This window comes from Tamandua tetradactyla, chromosome 16, assembly GCF_023851605.1.
Source record: "Tamandua tetradactyla isolate mTamTet1 chromosome 16, mTamTet1.pri, whole genome shotgun sequence".
In the NCBI taxonomy this organism is placed as follows: Eukaryota; Metazoa; Chordata; class Mammalia; order Pilosa; family Myrmecophagidae; genus Tamandua; species Tamandua tetradactyla.
This window is the reverse complement of record NC_135342.1, coordinates 64440556-64446977: the sequence shown is the minus strand read 5'-3', so window position 1 is coordinate 64446977 and position 6422 is coordinate 64440556. Positions and strand designations below refer to the sequence as shown.

Genomic DNA, 6422 nt, shown 5'->3' with positions numbered 1-6422 from the left:
AACAATTATTGAAGCAAACTATCAACTTAAGTTCTTAGTTTTTCAACTAGGATAACCATGCTTACAAAATTTCTCCAAGATTATCCAATGTATAAATATATTTTAATCAATGAACAAAAATTTTCATTACAATTCAAGGTAAAAAGGTATTTTTTTTCTTCTTAAGATCAGCAGGAATTATTACTCTGAAAAAATAAGGAAAATATTTTCATTTGCTTCTTACTCCTCTGTCAAAAAGTTGTAATATAAAAAATTCAGTTATTGACATACATGAAAATGTAAACACATCACAATCAATCATGCATCTTATGATGCATATTTTCTGAGGATAAGGACCATGACTTGAAGTTCTTTTATTCCCCCAGGACACCATAAAGAATGCCTTGCATTAAGAAGTCACCCAAAATAGTTATTGAATGAAACAATGCATGAAGATCAAAACATACAACTAATTTTTTTACAGAATAAACAAACTGACAATATTTTATTCCTTTTTTTCCCTACCTATCCTGCTTTTTAAGCAGACTCACTAAGTTGATATTAAAAAGTCAAATAATCAGGCTATCCTCCCATTGAATATTTTAAGTTTCCTAAGATAAGTAAAAGTCTAGCAAAGTGTCTGGCACAAAATAATCATCAGGAAATGTTAGTCCATGCAGGTCCAGAAAGAGATAATGATTCCCTGAAAAAGTCACACAGCAGTCAACAAAAACCCCCTTCAGACAAAGACGCAATCAGAGTGACTCAAGAAAAAAAAAAGTACCATCTGGCTGTGGAAACGCCTGGCAAATAACAGGCACTTAATAATTATTTGTTTCCTCCCATCCCTTCTGGTTTCACAACAGGAGGCAGAGCCCACGTATTAGGAAGAGGCTACCTGTGTAAAGAAGATTAATACATTCTATAAGGACACCCCTCAGTTGGCTTTCATGGGTTCTCCTAGGTTCAGTGTTTCCTCCTTACTGGTGTGCGTTAATCAACTGGACCAGGAAGGGAGACACGAAGAATCTCTTTATGCCAGTGAAAGGAGACAGCAATGGCAATAAACATGGGAAGGAGCAAACAGGGTGACTAATGAGTAACTAGACTCAAAGATACTTGTTTTTATTTTTTTCTACTATGCACATAAATGTTTAAAAATATCGCTAAATAATCAACCTGTAAATGTGGTTAGAGATCAAACAAAAGGAAAGCTTTCCTTCTGTCTGCACTTTAGAATTTTAAGATAAAGGTAGCAGAATAAGGAGTGTACAGCACCAATTTTCTTTTCCTTCACCTAGCATGTGCATATTCCACCATTGTGCCCAGGTCTAGAATATAAAGTACCTACCTTCTTTCCATCTCTATGGCCTAGAAATTAACCTTATGGTGCAGATAAGGAAGGCTGTGGATGCATGCGTTTCAGACAAAAGTAATATAGCCATAAGTTTGCTGATTTGTTTCTGCTGTGCCTAGCTTCAAAGGAAGTTGAGTACACTACCTTAAAATTTGCAAAAAGCCCAGATCAGATGGGATGGAGCTCACAGTTGGTACTGACAGCCAAATAGTTAAACAGAAGCATCCAGGATCTCCAACATAAGAACTGCATTCGTATGTGCTTGACCAGTACAGCAATAAAAATTCTTATATAATGTCCTGAAAGGGATGAGGTAAAACAACTAATAACCACTGGCTCATGCTAGGTCTTTTTATGCACATCAGATGAAGAATTTATTGCTTATCTTTGCTCTTTGAATTAGATCCATAAATGTATGAGTTGTGACAACTTCTGGAAACTTGGTCAATCTTGTCTGGCTCTCAATGTACTATTTTTTTTTTGTCTGATTCTGTTGTTACTTTTTTGAAAGAAGTCTATCACTCCAAATGTGACAGCAAGATATAAACCAAATGCTTTGAAAAATACCTTTCCATATTTTCTCCAGTAAACCATTAGTTTAGAAAGTGGATATTAAAAATGGAAACATTTCCCTGGCTTTATACTAATGTGGCATTTACACATTCTTCCGCACCATGTCAATGCACTCACCAGACTGGTATCCATTCGAAGTGCAGTGTAAAGCCTAGAAAGGCATTTTATTCTTTCCAGGTGTGCTCAACTGGTTTATTTATGGTCTGACTTCCTTTCATAGTGCGAGAAACCTTAGCCTTCTGCCAGCTGCAAAGGATTGTTAAGAAGGAGCATTTTTAAGTTAAAAAATATATAGCAACACTTATTTTTCTCCCTCTCTCTGCCCTACTTCATGCACCTTCTTGCACTGGTTAGCCCATGACATGCCTAAATAGACATTTAACTGTACTCACCTTCAAAGAAGGTGTCCCATGTAGGCAGCAGTATATTAACTTAATGAATACCAGAAAGGATAAGAAAGAGAGTACAGAGCTGTTAGCTCTGGCCCAAGTTATCCCTCCTGAGAACACTCATCACCTTCAGTTAAAATGGTACACGCCCCCACCTTCCCATCCTGCTGCTCTTTGGTTCTAGAAAAGTTAGAGATCAGCTCCCTGAAGTTCAGCTGACAGGAACACTCAGATTTGAAAAGATACCATGTGACATGCTAGAGTCTTGTACACACAGTCACAAACTAAGTTAAAATATTTCTTCATTCATGATTAACATGAGAATGTCCATGGCAATATTTCCAACTAGCTATATGAATACTCCCAAGAAAAGACCAATATTTACCTCTTTCACTCCAGTAAGTACTTGTTTAGTAATTTAACTTCAACTAAGGAGGTGAATTGTCTCAGGTTTTACTGAGTTGGTAGATTGGACTCCTCCCTGGGTGTTTCAATCCCTACCAGAACAAAGCTCCATGGGCTTTATCTAACAGTTTGCCTTGTACAAAGCATGTAACTTCCCCCATTTTAAACATGGGGAATGAGGGTGATTATAAGATACCACGTGACATGCTAGAGTCTTGTACACACAGTCACAAACTAAGTTTAAATGTTTTTTCATTCATGATTAACATGAGAATGTCCATGGCAATATTTACAACTAGCTATATGAATACTCCCAAGAAAAGACCAATATTTACCTCGTTTTTGGCCACATTACAACTCAAATACATAGATATAAAAAGATAAAATAATTTTGAGAGAGAACATTTTAATATCATAAAAGAAAATGAAAGATACTTGAACTTAATTTTTCACTGAAGTGCAGAGTTAGATAAATAATTTGGGCTGAAATAATTGATTTTCTACTCTAAAAAAATTAACTCAGTCTGGACAACTTCTAAAAGTTTATGAAATGACTAGAGTTTTTTAAATTACTTGAGAGAATCCTTTTGAATAGTTATGAATTTTAAAAGAAGAAAGTATGTGAATGCCTACAAAGAGGAGAGCTGATTACCAGCAATAAAAAAGCTGATAGGACTCTACAATTTTTAAATTAAAAAAATATTGAATTCAAACAACATGGATCCCAGGAAAACTCAAATGATTAATTAATAGAATCACAGGGTAGCTATTTTTGGGGGGGGGGGGGAAGAAAGCTCATTTTTATTGGGAAGGCGTGGTTTATAAAAATTACCACGTAATTTAGAGATCCACGGGAATCTTTGGCATTTTAAAACTTGAGTGGAGCCTCTGGAAACATCTCATCACAGATCCTTTCAATCTTTGAGGAAGCTGGCACGCTGAAATGGAGTTGTTAAACAGCCTAGCCAGGCCAAAATTCATCATAGCACTGCCCCAGGGAGGCTGCTAGCTGCCTGACCCTGATGGCTCAGAGTGGGACTAGAACAAAAGGCTAGCATCCATTTCAAAAAGAACCCCAGGAAGCATCTGTAGGAGGATGAAGAGTGTTGAGGTGGAAGCTGGAAGACAGTGGGCGTGAGGAACTCACTAGCTAAGAAAGGCAAAGAGAGCTATGGAGGAAGAGAGGCGGAGCTAGCAGGTTTACTGGCAGAAGTCGCACACGCGATTACTAGATGATGGTCAATTTCCAGACAATGAGAGTAGAATAACTGCAAAAGATGAGAGATCAGAAAGAATACATCTTCACACATGCAGAAATGACAAGGAGAGGAAACAGGAAGGAAGAGAAGGAGGAAATGAAGGAGGGATGAGGGAAGGAAAGAGGAAAAAGAGTGGAAGAGAAGGAGGACTGAAGGGAAGGGAGGAAAAGAAGAATATGAAAGTAGGGTCAGGGGACTCACTTAAAGAAAGTAGGTTCATCAAACTAAGAATCTTTCTGTTTACTGACTGTAGCTTCTATCTAGGCTGGCTCGTGGCATGCTATTCCTTTTCTTATGCTGTCAAGAAGTGTTACAGACTGTTAATAGCATTAAAATCTTTATCACTTAATTTATTTTATTAAACCCATTCGGGTTTAACATTGCTAGTACACGACTATAAATGGCAATAATAATGTCATCAAGGTTGGTATCAATGATGCTGAAGGGTATTATGTAAAATGCAGCCAAAGAGCAGTGAGCTGACAGGTTTTTACAAATCTTTAAATGATATGAAGGGAAAGCATTACGCAGATTCACGAAACTGTGATCTTAATATGATATGGCATCCTCTGTCCTCTGGTGTCCCTCTAGAATTACTTGTCATCTTCTAACATTTTAAAAAACTCAACGTCCAGTGAAAATCTTAAGAATAATGTATATTTAAATAAAGCATGATCCTTAACCCTTTCCTTCTGCTTCTACTCTTCCAAACTTAAAGCAAAATTTTCAAGTAAAACTTTGATTTGTCAATTCTTTTAGAAAACAACAACGCTAGTATAAAATGATATTTTTAAAAAATCATTCACTCCAGTAAGTACTTGTTTAGTAATTTAACTTCAACTAAGGAGGTGAATTGTCTCAGGTTTTACTGAGTTGGTAGATTGGACTCCTCCCTGGGTGTTTCAATCCCTACCAAAACAAAGCTCCATGGGCTTTATCTAACAGTTTGCCTTGTACAAAGCATGTAACTTCCCCCATTTTAAACATGGGGAATGAGGGTGATTATAAGACGAGTCATTCTTAGTAGACGGTGGCATATAAATCTTGAAGAAACACTCAAGGGACATTTAGATGGGCTAATTAAGTTGGCCTAAATATCAGAAAAACCACTAATAAAAGTATGGCTTATTTTAAAATGTCAATATGTTTGTCTCAACACTGAGTTTTGGAACTTTTGTTAGACTCAAGAGTGACTTATAAGATAAAAGGGATAAAGCTCTATCTAGCAATTTAAAGCTGTTTAGGTGACTTTTCCTTTTTTTAAGTTGAACAGTGTCATCTTTCAGCATATTTTCCAGTATTTACCCAGAAGTATCACTATTTTAGGAGTTCGTCCTAAACAATACAACTTTCTGGAGAAACAGCTGTTGAGTGTAGACTTATTTTTACTTAACTGCTTCCTCAATCAACAAATATTTATGAGTACATAATGGAATAATTGTAGCTAACATCTGTGGGTTTCTTATAGTTTACCAAGTGATGTGATACGCTTTAATTAAATGTCACTAGATTCCTGGTAAATTTTTGTCCCCAAAATTTATAGTCAAGAAAGTTGAAGCTCAATCTAAGTAAGAGTCATAGATTTCCCTAAGGTTACATTAGGCAAAAGGCAAAACTGGGACTTGAACCCCCAAACTTCCAACTCCAAACCTCCGGATCCTACACGACGATACAGAGAAGTATAAACAGGGTTCCAGCTACTCCCAACTCATAGGCAAATTATGAAAATAAAAGTGGTAAAAAGTCATATAAGATCTAAATCACAGTTTAAGCACTTCATACATATTTTGAAACCAAGCACCAGAACTCCTCTAGAAATGATATTTCCAGTAAATCTATTTTATTTACAGGAAAAGGTTAAACAAGCCAGTGAATAACAACAAGAGTCATTTGGCTCACATAAAGAGGTGTTCTTGGCAATCTCCTAGCCTCTGAGATTTTGCTAATTGTTTTTCCAAGAAGAAAATTGCAACTCTTTCAAACACTAGAGTAACTGAGTAAGCATTGCCATTGGAAAGCCTGGGTATCCCCATTTTTATAGTAATTGCACAGCTACAGTAAAGAGTACAGAGAGGAATTTTTGTAAGCAGCTGCCAACCACACCCTAACTCCAGGCAGCTGTCTCACTTTATGAGCTACTGGTACCAACCAGAAGAGTGGGTGGTATATTATTAACCAGCAACATTGAAGACAATTCAGGATAAGTCTTGTTTATTGTGGGCAGAGATGGATGTAGGATACAGGAAATTATATATGGATCCACTCTTGCCATCTTTGAATATAAATGACAGAAGTTCAAACACATTCTCACTTAAATGTCATTCTTCAACAGGCTGGTTAATCAAATGTTTCCTGTTCAACATATAATAGTTCGCACACATTCCAAAGCTAAAGGCCTTAGGCAGGCAGTTATTTACTTCTTATCCTTCTGTGCAGGTCCTAAGTGCTGTGGCATGGAGG

The 6422-nt window shown here is 36.7% G+C and overlaps 1 long non-coding RNA gene across 1 annotated transcript in view; it reads right to left on the bottom strand.

Moving 5' to 3' along the window:
- Positions 1-810: 810 nt before the first annotated feature.
- Positions 811-6422, bottom strand: part of LOC143660355 (uncharacterized) — a 28071-nt gene continuing 22459 nt past the window's right edge. Inside the window, exons 2-3 of the long non-coding RNA XR_013163980.1 lie at positions 2027-2155; positions 811-1635 (exon numbers count right to left, since the gene is read on the bottom strand). This is a non-coding gene — a long non-coding RNA (uncharacterized LOC143660355). The remainder of the gene's footprint in view (positions 1636-2026; positions 2156-6422) is intronic.